The sequence below is a fragment of the Pseudophryne corroboree genome, chromosome 1 (genome assembly GCF_028390025.1).
Source record: "Pseudophryne corroboree isolate aPseCor3 chromosome 1, aPseCor3.hap2, whole genome shotgun sequence".
Taxonomy (NCBI): Eukaryota; Metazoa; Chordata; class Amphibia; order Anura; family Myobatrachidae; genus Pseudophryne; species Pseudophryne corroboree.
This window is the reverse complement of record NC_086444.1, coordinates 531,162,963-531,179,590: the sequence shown is the minus strand read 5'-3', so window position 1 is coordinate 531,179,590 and position 16,628 is coordinate 531,162,963. Positions and strand designations below refer to the sequence as shown.

The 16,628-nt window shown below is 36.9% G+C and overlaps 1 protein-coding gene across 33 annotated transcripts in view; it reads left to right on the top strand.

Moving 5' to 3' along the window:
• Nucleotides 1-16,628, top strand: part of PTPRD (protein tyrosine phosphatase receptor type D) — a 2,362,472-nt gene that overhangs the window by 1,082,831 nt on the left and 1,263,013 nt on the right. For all 33 annotated transcript variants that reach the window (XM_063914017.1, XM_063914015.1, XM_063914014.1 and 30 more), the window contains exon 7: nt 13,578-13,616. The gene's annotated coding sequence lies outside the window, so the exon portion shown is untranslated. The remainder of the gene's footprint in view (nt 1-13,577; nt 13,617-16,628) is intronic.

Here is a 16,628-nt window from a genome sequence, read left to right as displayed (position 1 = left end):
ATTTACTGTCATAGTGCTAGAACCTCTTTCACTTAGCGTTTTGCACAATATATCATGAGGAATTTAGCATGAATTTGATGCTCCACCATGGGTAGCCATTAAAACTTTTTCTTGAATTTTACATTTGATTTGCATCATAGCTGCATACAAAATCACTTAGTAGGAACACGAGAGCAGTGTTTTTCTAACAAAGTTTTTGTAAAGTTGCAGATTAAGCATAATTGGACATGGCGCAAGGCATGGTACAGGTTCCTGATATCAGAATGCTATATTTTTAGTTGTTTTAGCATTATATAAAAACTGTACAGGCAAGCAATGCATTTATCAGAAAGATTATAGCAAGTAAATTTATAAATTACCAGATTAAATAATAAAACAATTTTAAAATAGAACTCATATGAACATAATGAAATACAGTATACAGTATAACAGGAGCATTTACTATTGCCCAAAGGTTTGGGCCATGTTTTGTTTTGTTTTGTTTCTGTTTATACATACTTCTAAGTGATACTCAGAACAGCAACATCTCTTGTATGATTGAAGTGGCTTAATTGTCATAGGGAATCAGTTTGATAATATGGTAGTTGTTCATGGTGATACATTTCATTATGCTTGGCTAAAGGCTTGCTCAGTGAGGACCATATCACAACCTCAAGTTATCAACTTTTTGGTAAGATGAATTAAATAGTTCTTCCTTTTATCATATTTCAAAAGGCACAAAAACTGACCATTATAGATTTTTAATGAAGGTTGCCACTGTATGTTGTTTCCTTGGTTAAGGATGGGTACTCTCTAAAGTAGAAGTGTCATTGAACCTGATCCAATTCAGCTGTCAAGTATGCAGATTTAAAATTATTATCCTTCTTTTTTCCTGTAGATCATAACACCTTTCTTGGATTTGGACTTAGCAAAAAGCATTACTAGTCTTTTTATGTGTACATAATTTGTATAACTTTTGTGTTATTTGATTTAAGTTACTATAAGTATAAGCTTTACTCATTAGTATACATGTACGTATCCTAGTCTTTTACTGATTTTTCAATTTTGGTAACTCGTCAAATACCATTAAACACTCCTCCTGTTTCAAACAATAGGAGTTACACCACATGGCGCTACCATAAAAAACACCCCTTTATACATAAGCAAACTTACATGACAAATGGAAATGACCCTTTAGAGGTATGGAATCCTTTCTCTATAAATATTCTGTTTCTGAAACTCAGAAAAACAAACACAATGGTACAACATGTAATGACAGAATAAAGGCAAAGGATTTTTATTGGTTCCACCCACATAAAAATAAAAAGGTCAGCGCATATCACTCTCATGGGGTTACTGGTTCAAGATGCTGAGAAAATCTTTTTAAAACTAGGATGGATGATCCTCACTGGAAAACATGCCTGTCCAAAAACACTGGAGTCCAAAGGAAACCTGATGGTAAAGCAAAGTGTACCTCCACCGTTCCGGAAATTGGGATGGCAAAACCTAGTCATTCGGCACACCTTAGGGTTCACAGCTGCAGGATCCAGTTGTAGAATTTCCCTCTGCTTAAGAAGCATGGAAGGACATAATTTTCTCTTTATGTAGAGAGACCTCCATCCAATCCATAAAAAATATAAATGAATAAATGAAATTGTAGGATACAGCAAAGTTATATGTAGGTACAGGATCAGGGACATCCATTGAGACAATCTAGTTTTTTTTCATAGCCAGTATCACCCGATTACCTTTCTTCAGCTCACAAATTTTCTCCTTGGAGTATATACCCCAAAAAGTCCAAGTTTTAGCAATTGTAAACTTAATTTTTAATTGGATGCTTGTAGAATCCAGAATATTAAGTCATAATGATTGTACTTGTGAACAGGACCATAAACAGCGCACTAGATCTGCGTCCAGCCATTAACATTTGTAACAGTCAGAAGTAGGAGAATCACCAAAAAGAAATTTCAATTTCGCCATAAAATACGATCTATGCAATATTTTTTGGTACATCTCATTGCAAGAAATACAAACCATTGTTTATTTAACGTAAAATGGGCAGTGAGGATCGTTTTCATCGTCAGATTAGGAAAATCAATTCTTCATTTCAATAGACCAACAATGCCAGAATCTATATTCAATGGACGGAAATATGAGTAGATAAAGTAGGTAGGAAAATAACCACCAGGGGAACGACGTATTGCAGCATCTATACCACATGTCTTATTGTTATCTTTCATTTTTGTTAAACAGTCTGAATATAGCTGGATGCCTGTGAAAATGGGAATAGAAGTATTGTAATAGAAGGGAATTTCTCCTGAAGTTGAGCACGAGTGGGCGGGGCCAAAGTTTCAACATGAAAAAACTGGTAAAACATCGGTAAGGGTTCAGTATGATTTAGCTAAGGGTTCAGAATGACGACTGCAGGGCGAGTGCAAAGAGTCCCCTTGCAGGCTTGGTGGCTCACTGTGCATGCCACAGGATCTATACCTACTCTATGAGTGTTGTAGATACCCACGAGTGGTAATAGTCCTGTTTCACCGGGATTCTGGCTGTCGGCATTGTCAGCTGTTGGGATTCCGGTGTCGATATCCTGAACGCCGGGATCCTGACAGGCGGCAAATTAAACGCATCTCTTCCTTGTGCCATGTTTTAAACATTGAGGACATTTTGCAAAATCTGGATTACCCCATAAAGGCAAAAAAAATAGAAACATATTTAGACACTTTTAAATTGGTACAAACTACAGAACCAATTTTTAACAACTTTTACGAAATCAAAATTTTACAACTACATATATTACTTGGGCTGGGAATCCACACACATTGTAAGCAATTGTATTTACAAAGCAGAGTGACAGAATTCCAAAAAATGTTTCCTTTTTACAACACTCTCCACAATAAAATCTCTATCAAACTCTTAAGGCCACCATCCACGAGTGCGATATTGCCTGTTTTTATGCGATTGAGACGAATTCCTGAGACAGATAGCATGAAAAGTGTCACATTGCATGTCCTTTTCTGTGATTGCGATGCGAGGCATGCTCCACATGCTCTACTTGTGATTCCGGATTCCAAACGGACTGCAATCAGATTGCAAGTGAGTACCAGCACCCAGCATCTGCTCCAATCACACTAGCTCCAAAGTATTGCTTGTGAACACTGTCCACCACTGTTTAAATCACTTTACACTGCCCCCCTCCCCCCAACCCCCACAACATGTGCATCCAGTTTATGTGTTCCAGCTTCTCCTAAAGTGTTTATAGAACTTGTTGCTGCTCATCCTCCTTCACTAAACCCCTGTTGTGGCCCACATTGCTCTGCTATGTGTTTAAAGAACCTGTTGGTGCCCATCCTCATTACCTTCACTGTACCTCTATTGTGGCCCACATTGCTACTGCTGTGCCAAAGTGTTCAATGAACCTGTTGGTGCTAATTAATGACACATTTATTTCCATACAAACTTTATTTTTAGTAATTTTTACAACATTAACCATAAAGAACAACATTTCTACATAACCAAGTAATAAAACAAAAACTAATTTTTTTCTGAATACTTTTTTATCAGATATGTCTCTTGACAAAAATGTGGATTTCATCCCTGGCTTCATTGAGCTGATACAGTCCATGGAATGCTTGTGGAAAGTCAAGTCCAAGGAGTACGCCAATAAGGCCAAATGTCTTTCCGCCAATGAGGAGCTGGTGGAATTTAGCAAGCCATTCTTAGCGGCAGCTGATGTGGAGTGGGTAAGAAAGAAATGGCATAACCTCAGCACAGTCTACAGAAAGGAGCAGAAAAAGATGGAAGATTCTAAGCGCTCCGGGGAAGGCAGAGATGAAATATACACCCCTACTTTGTGGTATTACAGTCTGATGTTGTTCCTAGATGAGCCTGAACCAACAAGAACTGGATTTTCCTCCATCCCTTGGGCAGACGCAGGAGAGTGAAATGGGCGATGTTTCTCAGGCAACATCTGTAAGTATTTAGTCATTGACACTTTAATTGATAACCTTGGCCCCCAGTCCACCACACACCACACTCCACTCACATTATGTTATTGCATTCTCCTGCCAGTGGACTCCGCCAATTCCATTAAAATAGGCCAGGTACTCCTCCCTGACTTGCATTGACCACTGCCATCAGAACAATGCTAAAGTACCCCATGTAATTGTAGTACATTGATCCGCTGTTGACAGGTGGGTTAATGTGGATGTGTTTCCCATCAATGGAAATTCCACCTGGTTTCAAACTCCTGGACGATGGCTTGGCACTCTTCAACACTTGCAGGGAACTATGGAAAAAATAAAGTAAAAATTACCACATATTAACTGTTTGTCTTTAAACCTCACAGTTTACAACTTTGGAGACAGAAATGTCCTGCACCCTAGACCTCACTGTTTTGGCGGAACCAGAGGACACCACACAAACCCCATCAGCTCAACAAACAAGTACACCTGTGTTTCCTACCACCCGTCCACAAGCTTCTCACAAAAGAAGGCAGAAGCACAAGCACACCCAGGAGGATGAGGAGGAGGCTGCTTGCTACCAGCAAGTAAAAAGAGCATTATCAAATCCTCCAGACCATTTTTCGGACATTGGCACATACATAGCAAGGTGTACCCGTGATGCCCCTATTGACCAAGTGGAACATTATGAGCGAATGTCCCATGAGTTGATCTTTATGATGAGGAGAGGCCGTCTGAGTGATGACACAGTCAGCCTAGATTATATGACCCCACAACAGCATATTCCTCACACCTAACCACAGCCTATTCCTCCCACCCAACTCCAGCCTATTCCTCCCACCCAACTCCAGCCTATTCCTCCCACCCAACTCCAGCATATTTCTCCCACCAATTCACTGCCTATTCCTTCTGCCCAATCTGAGCCAACTCCACCACCCATCTTCCCTATATCTTTTTTTTTTCAGCTATGATGGAGGGCGAGAATGATGCATTTAAAAAAAAATTGAATATTTATATTCCCAATAAATATTGTGCGGAATGGTGATATATGGTGATTTGGTTGCAGAGTTTGGGTGGAGGATACACACATGCTGCAAGTGCATAGTAGTAAGGTCGGGACCACTGTCTCTGCACTTTACAGCATGTGTATATTCTCTTGATCAATTCTGCAACCAAAACACCATATATCCTTCCCATGTTAGGAATATATATACCATACCATATTTATTGGGAATTACAGGGATTGGCTAAAAAACAGACAGGCCCAGATCCACTTACGCCACGATGTATTGAACTCCCACACTAATCTTGGGCACTTTTTGGATAAAGTACTGAATTTTACCATCCAGGAGGGTGTCTTTGCCTGGGGAGTTTATGTGACAGCAGTCATTGTGGGGGAAGGGAGGGAGAGATTACAGCTGTTCTGCATGATCCAGGGATGTTTTTACAAACCAAAACAACCTAGACCAGGGGTAGCCAACCCTGGTCCTCGAGAGCTACAGTACCAACAGTTAACGTTTTCCAGGTCTCCTCACAGAATCATAAGTGAAGTAATTAGCTCCAACTGTGGATCTTTTAAAATGTGTCAGTTAGTAATGACTACACCTGTGCACCTGCTAGGTGAGCTGGAAAACGTGAACTGTTGGTTGCTCTTCAGGACCAGGGTTGGCTATCACTGACCTAGACCATACAGAGATGCTGTAATCTCTCTCTTCCAGGGTCCCACAATGACCGCTGACATATACACCCCACCAGGCTGGAGACCCCACAAACCAAGGCATATGGAGATGTTCAGTACTTTCTCCAAAATTGCTGGGAATGGTGCAGGGATCTGGTATGGTGTGACGTAGGGGGCTCTGGACATTTCTGGCTATTACCCAATCCCTGTACTATGATAGCTTTTTAATTTTATACTGTTTTGTGTATTTATGGTTGTTAAAAGCCATGTTGGCTACAAAAAAAATGCACTTTTTGACTTGTATGCTACTTTATCAAATAAAGTTAACACTTAAGCCATGTTGGCTACAGTGAAAATATATGCCATGTTGGCATTTGCAGTGCACTTTTTCGGCTGTTTTTTCCTCTGATAAAATGTTTTACTAATCAAGAAAACAAGTGTGTTGTGTTATTCTTTTGCCTTAAAATATTGGTTCTACAGCACCTTATCAATGGCTTTGCAGGTGTCAAGAATGATAGGCCCCAAAGTTTAAGCAGATGTGAGGGTCACAAACATTAGATCTTCCAGTGAATGTCCAGTAGCCAGATACCTCAACGTAGCCATCAGGCTCTCCTCAGGCAGAATGGCCATCTGCACATTGGTATCCTGCCTCTGAATATAGGGTGTCACCAGGGCCCGTAACTCCTGGAATGTATCATTATCCATACACAAGGGTTGTTCTCCCCTGGCTACTGTTTACATATGCTAATTTTAGCCCACCCCATCAGATCAATCAAATGTGAAATTGCAAGGAAAAAATGTCCTTTGAGATTTATCGCATGAGATGGATAGCAGTGCATTAGATTGCATGAAATAAATCACATGTTAAAATACACTCAAGTAGGAAATTGCAATCTCAGGTCTTCCGTGAAGCTCCCAGTCAGATTGCAGGAAAAATGGATCCAACTCATTGCCGAGATAAAACTCCTTAGTGGATGGGGGCCTTTACAAAAGAAACAAGATATAAATAAACAATAAACTGAGACATGATTTAAATGCAGTCCATGTTATATTCATGTCAGAGTGCTTAGTTTATTTCAAGTACACATTTGTGATTGAATACAAACTCTGACAATCTGTATCATGCTGATTATTTTTTAATTGTCTCCCAATAGCTGAAAATTGTGCCAGCTGAAACTTATATTCAAGACTATTAAAATGCCTCCTAGGAATTATTAGCGGGCTATGTATTTATGGGCCATTTTATAAACATATTCATAAAGTGGTGAAACATTTGTAAGTCAAAATTGACAGCTCTTACCATGTTAAAGAATAATGCTGTTTTAAATGTGATTTTCCATCTTTCAGATGGAAGAGTTAGATTAACATTGGCTGCTGGTTTCAAATTCAGCTAGTAAAATAAATGAAAGACTAACTACTGTATTTTACAAAATTAACTTATTCTTAAGAACAAACTATTGTACTGGGTCATTGAGAATCATGACAAAAATAACATATTGGCAGCTAAATGTGTAAATGATGTACTACAGATAGAGTGAACTTGATTTAGATATTTGATATTTTCTGGCGCTTGTCTTATTAGCTCATCCCACTAATGTATAAGTATATGAGAGTGTTGAGTGACCTAAGGTATTTGGCCATGTCATGAGTCTAGAAGAAGCTTGATCAATCTGTTTCTCTAGAACAGAATGACACAACAAAGCTTGGTTTGACCTGGCACATTTCCCAATCAGGTCTACTTGAGTTTGTGGGACCTGAAAAAAATTTGGTAAAGATCCTGAGTTTTGAAAATATGGCAACACCTGCTTATATGTTTGTAAAACCCACCCAAATGGAAAGTACTATTTTATCAAGTGGTTTCTCAAATCTCCATATTTTCTGGAAATAAAATGCTAGAACAACAGTAATCTGAAATTATCTTGAAAGGAATGCAAATATTTTAGAATGGTTGTATACTTTCTGCACAAATTTTTGTTTGGTAGAACTCTCTTCTTGGATTAAATCCAGGAAAATTAACAAATTATCTAATCTGTAATTGAGTTATTTATCACTGTGGAAAGGATGGTGCTTTCCAAATAAAAGTTGCAACACTGATGCAACCATAGAGTAAAGATTATTGTAACAGGAATACAAATGTAACTTTGATGATCCCAGGTTTTAGACACCTACAGTATATGCTACCAAAGAGGAACCAGCACAATTGATAGGGCTATACATTTAAGTATATAGGACATACTCTTTGCACTGATCAGAAATTAATCATTAGTCATTATTGCAAATAAAGATTGTGGCATTCATTTATGAATGTACAGGGTGCTGTAAAGGTTTTGGCATTACATGAATACTGTTATTCCTATCAAAAGAAATGTATGCCCAACTTCATGGATTTATAGATTAAAATAGAATACTTTGTGTGTGAGATCATTTTTGCTCAAGATGATGGACAGATATTGGCAGAGTTTAAATGGAGAGCAAAATAAAAAACAATTACAGCCCATTTTATATGCATGTGCCTTTGTTGTCCTGCATTTCATAATATCTAAATAAGTTTCAAATAAACTACTGTACTTTGGGAAAAAAGAAAAACATTATTAATTTTGTTGAATATTTCACCTACAATGATATGTGACAGTTGCCATCAGAAGTACCATAAGATTAACCTGTGAATTTATTTGTCAGTGGTAGCTTACAATAGGCACATGAAAATGTGCTACATTGCACCATTTTATCATTTTGAAAATTACTCCTTGTGTTTTATTAGTTCTGATATATGACAAGTGCATCGTTGTGTCATACATTGTCTTCATAAAGTCCAAATATAGTCACTTTTAGAGATGTCTTTGAAATTTAATTAACATATTCATTGTCTGTATAGAGTTGAGAGATCAGAACTCTTTTGTTCACATTTTCCATATCAAACGTTGTTATTAAAATACAATGCAACATTAAATATCTGTTCTTCCTTTCGAAAAATAGAAACAATAATGCTAATGACACATTTTACATCTTCCTCATTCTAGATATAGATTGTTGAAACTATACAAACTGTCTAATTACCTGTTCTTTGGGGAGTTTACAATTACCTAAATTCATTAATCTACTGACAGTGATTAAAAGGCACAATGGGAAAACATGTGACTATTCTATTACTTATATTAATTGTCTAGTCAAATCACTCATGGCAGTAATTAAAATCTATATGTTAAATTATATTCTCTCCACCTATGACCCTTCATTGTTCATATGGTGGTTTATTTCTATTTATTGGTTGCTTAAAAAGTACCCTACCGTATCCATGTGTCTATTCAATTGCCAGCTTAATATTTATTTATATAATTTTATATATAAATATATATATTTCAGCTGTCTGTCACTTCAAAAAGTCTGTGTTGAAATGTGGTCCTCTGCATATACGGATATTAAATCTTTATATTCACCCATATGCAGAGTTCTACACATCCTACAGTACATATGCCCCCAATACTAGTTGAAAAAGATGTGCAAGAGTACAAAACAGGTAGGTGTATCAGAGCCATAAAGAGTTAGGTTTGGCCCAGGCAATTCAGGTGCAATGCTAATTGTGGAGGTGTGGCTACACAGCCTACAAAACCCCTTGAAAACCAGTATTTGTGGTACTGCATAGGGGGTGTTATGCAACCCTCAGCAAGGAGAAGATCCAGGTAGGGGGGAGTTGATCAGTGCGATCACTCCTCCTGCACATCATGCAGGCAGAGGAGACCATACCAAATTTCCAGCAAACATTCCCAGCACATGTTTGACGATTGTGTTCAATGTTTGCTGTTCATCATTCACATTAGAAATTGTGTTTTTAATAGCATTATTTTAAACACTACTAGAAAAATATTTTAAAATAATAAAAAATAATTTTATTATTTTTACCTCGCACTGCAAATGGTAGTATTTTTAAGGTTATCAGTGTGCAATTAAAAACTGTTTCATATATTGCAGTATGTTAGAGAAACAATGGGGCAGATGTATTAACCTGGAGAAGGCATAAAGAAGTGATAAACCAGTGATATTTTCAAGGTGATAAAGGGAGCAACCAATCAGATCCTAAATGTTAATTTACATATTGGAGCTGATTGGCTGGTGCCTTTATCACCTTGCACATATTACTGGTTTATCACTTCCTTATGCCTTCTCCAGGTTAATACATCTGCCCCAATATACCATATACATAATCAGCAATAAAGGACCAACATATTAGACCTGGAAGAGTGTAAACACTCATAGAGCATCTGGTTTCATCCAATCCTGTTAATCTAGTCTTGTTAAAAGATTTTGTAACCTGCTGAAAAATTAGGAGACCAGATCACCAATCAGCAGACCAATTTAGAAATGTGTTCGCTCATGAGAATGGTTAGTCCAAATCTTCTCTCAATTCACCCGTGTGAGTGGCAGCCGGTCTGCCAAAGATTGGAAGAATATGTTTGGTGACCTTTTTTGGCAGAATGTTTCAGCAGATGCAGATTGGAGAAATGCACCAAAATTGGTCAGGTGGGTGTGTATAGATTGGGAGTAGTATCTGCAACCTAGGAATCCAGTAGGATTGTGTCAATAGTCTGATCTAAAGTTTAATCCCTGGAGGATTGGACAACTGTGAAGCCAGTTTTCCATTCCCCAATATGCATATATGTCCAGCGTGTGATATCCTAAAGCTATGTACATACTATATAATTTTGGGCCAACTAAACAGGTATTGTTTAATGTGTGCATTGCACCAGGACCAGTGGTCGATCCAAAATGGTAGAATCAGCTCCCGATATAGTGAGTGCTTCTCTCACTATATTGTTCATATTGTTTGAGTATCATTGTAAATGTAGTGTGTACAGACCTCAGCCCAATGTATAGTATATGGAGACACTATCAGCGAGACAATTTGTTGTTGTAGGGATCATTTAGAACTAAATGATTATTGAATAGTGTGCTGTGCATGCTGTACATTGACCATTTTCTGAATGGGTTTGGTCTGTCTGAATCGGGATTCCGTGCAGGGGGCGGGATTGTGACCATTGGTATTTAACCAGGTTTTGGGATTCCAGCAGCGGTATCCTGACCGCCAGGATCCCATCAGCCAGCAACTTGATTGCCTCCCATCCAGAGTATAGTGGCATTACTGTCAGTTGGAGAACTCAAGAAAAGCTCACTTTTAGCTTGTGTAAGATGATGTGGCCCTGGAGATGTCTCATAGTATATTACTCTTAAGAAAAGTGTACAGTCTCAGGGGTAGAGTGGGTGGGAGTTTTTTTTTAGAACTGGTGATGTTGCTCATGGCAAACCAATCAGATTCTACTTAACATTTATCTAGCTGCTTCTAGAAGATAATAGATAGAATCTGACTGACTGCTATAGGTAACATCACCAGTTATAAAAAAAACTCCCTCCTTAGTAATTTTAACCCTCAGTATGGTAGTGATACCATCTATTGAGTTATAGCAGAGCAAAACAATAATATACATTTTCAAACTCCATTTCCCTATATACTCAATATTCTTAAATGTTCAATGGCAGCCTATGGCACAATAATTCTTCTCTCCATGCACATGATGTTTTATCAATCATTTTTTTCTTTTTAACTGATAACTAAATACAGACTTATCTAATAACTTAGTTGTACTGTAGTGTATATACAGTATCTGCTGGACATTTGAGTCATGAATTCCAAGGAGAGCCATACAATGGTCACCAGAGATACTTTTTTTTGATAACTATTTTACTTTCCAGATTGTGTGAAAATGAACCTTAATCTCAGGATTTAAGCTTTCTACTAGGGATAACTGAATACATATACAGTACCTGTTCTCAATATAGCTCACTGTCCCTGAGCCTTACCTGCTTTTTTCTACTCCCCTCTGATAGATCCTGGAGGGTAGGTCCTGAGGGTAGGTCTGGAGTGTGGTGATGAGATTTGCACAATCATAGACCCACCCCAGTGCTGTAAAATATTGCTATGAAATGAGTGAAATCATGAGATTGTTTTTGTTCAACTTTAAATCGCAATATCAAATAACATCTGGCAACATGGGGCCTGATTCAGGTCCTGACTACCTGCAGTGCAAGCCACAAAGTACAGATGTTTGGTACTTTGCACATGTGCCAGACCTGTTCTGTGCTTGTGCAGTATCGGTCTGCGATGGCAGATCCAGTACCGCATCAGACTGTCAGTGATTGACAAGAAATACAGATGGAGGGCGCTGTCAATAGCCGCTGGTGTAGGGGGTGGTAATCCCCAATATATGTAATCACAGAAAAAAATAGAAAACACCTGCGCTCTGTTGTTAATAAGGGTATATCCCTCTAATAATAATCCAACAATTAAAAAATAATTAATAAATAATTATAAATGAATATAAAAGGACGGTAGGTTTTAGGTTGAATTAATATACAAATTTAATAGAATTACTAAAAACACATAAGATGTCTGGCATATAAAATCATCTTGATCAAATCAATTCATGGGTCACAAGACATTCACTAGTCCCCTTAGGAGAAGTATATCATACCCCAGGCTAGGATTCTCTCCAGATATGGTCCACAGATAGGGTTGTAGGTGAGTAGCAGCTTTGCTAAGTCCCTTTTTAAGCACACCGTGCAAGCTTTCTCATGCAGATAGGGTTTTCTCTAGTCTCACCGTTGATGTTTAGGGTCCAAAGTGGAGAGTCCAATTGGTGCCGTCCGGGTAAGTTGTAAAGAAAAGTTCTCCAATTTTTAAAGAGGGGGTGTTTAGTGAAGATGTCCAATAATGTCGTCTCAACGCGTTTCGCTGGTGTTAACTGCCAGCTTCCTAACACCAGCGAAACGCGTTGAGACGACATTATTGGACATCTTCACTAAACACCCCCTCTTTAAAAATTGGAGAACTTTTCTTTACAACTTACCCGGACGGCACCAATTGGACTCTCCACTTTGGACCCTAAACATCAACGGTGAGACTAGAGAAAACCCTATCTGCATGAGAAAGCTTGCACGGTGTGCTTAAAAAGGGACTTAGCAAAGCTGCTACTCACCTACAACCCTATCTGTGGACCATATCTGGAGAGAATCCTAGCCTGGGGTATGATATACTTCTCCTAAGGGGACTAGTGAATGTCTTGTGACCCATGAATTGATTTGATCAAGATGATTTTATATGCCAGACATCTTATGTGTTTTTAGTAATTCTATTAAATTTGTATATTAATTCAACCTAAAACCTACCGTCCTTTTATATTCATTTATAATTATTTATTAATTATTTTTTAATTGTTGGATTATTATTAGAGGGATATACCCTTATTAACAACAGAGCGCAGGTGTTTTCTATTTTTGTCAGTGATTGACAGTCTGATGCCTTTTGGGGATGAAAAGTGTGTGGGGGGGGAGATCTATATTAGATGATGTAGATTTCCTATCCTCTTGCTTGGACCTGCAGCAGCTGGCTTGCACAACAGCTGGCCCGTTTTGTCATGGTTGATGTGATACTGCATACTAAGAAGTAGCTCGGATCAGTCATGCATGCATAAGGTGTGACGCCTCCTGCTGCATTAACATATCAGTGCTATTGCTGCTGCTTCCATGTATCTGAATCAGTCCCGTGGTATATTAATGTGCTCATACGCACCCATTAATTTAATTTCATATTTACTTTAAATTAGGTCCCTTATTTTTGTCCATAGTAACAATGATTACATTATCTCCCACTGATAACTCTAAGAATATGAATATATATGTACAATATACTTGTGTTCCAGTGTTTATTGAATTAATAACATATTCTTTTGTCTTTTTTAAATAGATTTTTTAATCAACATTTCCATGACAGCTGCTTCCTTCAATAGATTTTACCTATAATATACATAATAAATAATTAAAGCATTGTTCTATCATGTGAGTTGTTTACATTGGTGACTGAGGTTAATTTCTTGCTGATTTAATGACCTTTATTTTATTTACAGGTCTCAGGGTTTTACAGCACTTTAAACATACAAGTCCAGGTAAGGTCATTCATTGTCAGTGGTTAAACAGTATGTTTTACCTTATTTTGTGGTATTCAACAGCATGGTTTCAAATGCCAAAACATGCCTTTTCCTTTAAAAGTGATGCTGTAAGTTTTTGTGTTATATTTAGGGAATATAGAACCGTTTAAGGATTTAGCAATTCAAGCTAAAATGTGTAATTTGTCAATAAGAAAAAATAAAAATCTAATAAATTGAGGTGATCTCCATTGCAATGAACAAACAATCTCATCAGCAACGGCCATGAGTCTTGCATTACAAAACATCTCTCAGAAATGTTTTATTCAAATATACAGCTGAATGTAATAGGGTCCGAGTTTCCCGGAGGTGCTGGATTTTGGCCGAGAAAGTACGTCTTTTTAAAGCAGTGATCATTTACAAAGCAAAGCCAGGTAGGTTTTGCTTTGTAAACGATTGTCGCTTTAAAAAGACATGCATTCTTGGCTGAAACCTGCACCTCTGGGAAACTCAGAACCCTTTTACATTTAGAAGATAGTGTTTGCGGTAATATTTTTCCATATAAAATTCCTTTACAGCTGGAATAAAATGCTTTGTTCACATTGATTTATTTTAATTCAAATCTCACAGATGTTTTAACTGAAATTTGAAATGTAGGATTTTTTAAGGAAAGCTTAAATAATTATGAACTTTTCTAAAACCCTTTGTCATTTCAACCGACCCATCCCCTAACAAGGGGTGATACCTCTCTCCTAACCTGAAGCTGGTATTGTGATGAGGATTAGGTACCTATGGTTTTGAAATAATATAGTATTATTCAGCATTATTGATAAGGACTGATCACAGTGGATTAGGAAAGCAGTGATGGAGGATGAGCAAGCAAGATATATAAAACTGGTCAACATATTGAATTAAAATACATAATTTCTAATACCTAGAATTTATTACATGGTGTCCTATGTATCCAGAACTGTTGTAAATGATTATATATTTTCTGAACAGACAGTGCTGTGTAATATGATTATTACTATATAAATAATAATAATAATAGTAATAATAATAGTAATAATAATAATCATCACCCAGTATTTATTTCTTAATGTGCACTTGTTGCCTTCAGATATTGGAGGTAGCCATTTTGTAAGATAACTTTCATTTATGAGAATGTAGTCTATTTACTAATCTGTGCTTCATTTATATTATCTACTGTAGCCCCTAAAATGAGTACCTCCACTGCATATTGATGCAAGGTTGTCTTGGAGATCATTAACTAGTTGTATTATTTACATACTGGCACAAAACTATTTACAAGGTCATATTAAAAAAATCAATAGAGGCACCTCCCTCAGTATTCCTATCCTTTTCTTGCAATAATAAATATAACTGAAGCAGGTGCCACCATTATCTGAGTCCTTTGGTGTTAAATTAATTGTAAACAAGGAATCTGTCCTAGTATGATTCAATCATGACCCAACTAATTGCAGTACACTTTTCCAATTCAGACCCAACTGTTTCAGTCCACTCTCCTTATTCAGAACCAAGTAATTTCAGTATACTCACCCTATTCAGATATGTTTGACTCAGAACATCTTGAAGTCTGTGACAATTCCATCAGTAGTAATGAGAAAAGCATTTGGGTCTTAGTAGAGGAAAACGTGAAAGAACTGCCCAGGGAGAAACTCCACTTAAATGATTTCCTCATTAACTAAAACCTAGAATTGGAGAGCCAAAGATTTTAAGATGAATAATATGGATCAAACGTCTCAAGTCTAGCACTGTAATAACCAGTGAAGAAAAGATTTTGCACTCATAGCAAACACTTCCATGTTTTCTTTGATGAAAGGGAGACTAATGAAAATAAAAGTGTATAGAAATTTGTAAGGTTGTTGAAAGTGCAACATATTTTACTTGCAAATTTATCCAAGCTTCCCCTTCTTAACTAAAGTTAAATGTCTAATTTTATGTATGAAGATGACAAAAAATGCAAGCAAATTTTGAAATTCTGAATTTAGAACAAACTATTCTTTTAAACTGTGTCTTTTTAAAGAAAGGAAAATAAAAAACAACAGAAAATGGAACCAATCCCATAAAATGAAATGCTTTAAATCATTGTGTCCATGTTTGAAATTTACATCCAAGAACTTGCACAACACAGGCAGAGGTTATTAAGAAACAACAGTGAGCAGGAAATTGTCTAAGATGGAATACAAATATGCAAAGAGTCAGTTTACAGAAACAAATCTAGTGAATAGATAAAGTATTGCTGCCAAGAAGCATATGAACGTCTGGAGAAAAAGCTGAAAATCTTGGTCTGACATAATTACCCGGATATGTCAATAATTGCACAAATCAGTACAATGGTTCATTTCAGATAGTGCTAAAGAATATAAAAGCAGGACAAAAAGAATGATTTCTAGGAATTAATGATAATTAATTGTTTTCTTCTGCTTTCTTTGATTATGATATACCATTTATATGTAATACAGGTTGAGTATCCCTTATCCAAAATGCTTGGGACCAGAGGTATTTTGGATATCGGATTTTTCCGTATTTTGGAATAATTGCATACCATAATGAGATATCATCATGATGGGACCTAAGTCTAAGCACAGAATGCATTTATGTTTCATATACACCTTATACACACAGCCTGAAGTCAATTTTAGCCAATATTTTTTATAAATTTGTGCATTAAGCAAAGTGTGTCTACATTCACACAATTAATTTATGTTTCATATACACCTTATACACACAGCCTAAAGGTCATTTAATACAATATTTTTAATAACTTTGTGTATTAAACAAAGTTTGTGTACATTGAGCCATCAAAAAACAAAGGTTTCACAATCTCACTCTCACTCAAAATATTCCGTATTTTGGAATATTCCGTATTTCGGAATATTTGGATATGGGATACTCAACCTGTATTCTTAAAACCTTAAGTGTGTTAAAATTCAAGATAGAGAAACAGCAACTAATTGAATGTTTTTTTCTGTTTGCTAACATTTTTATGGTTATCGACAAAACTTCAAA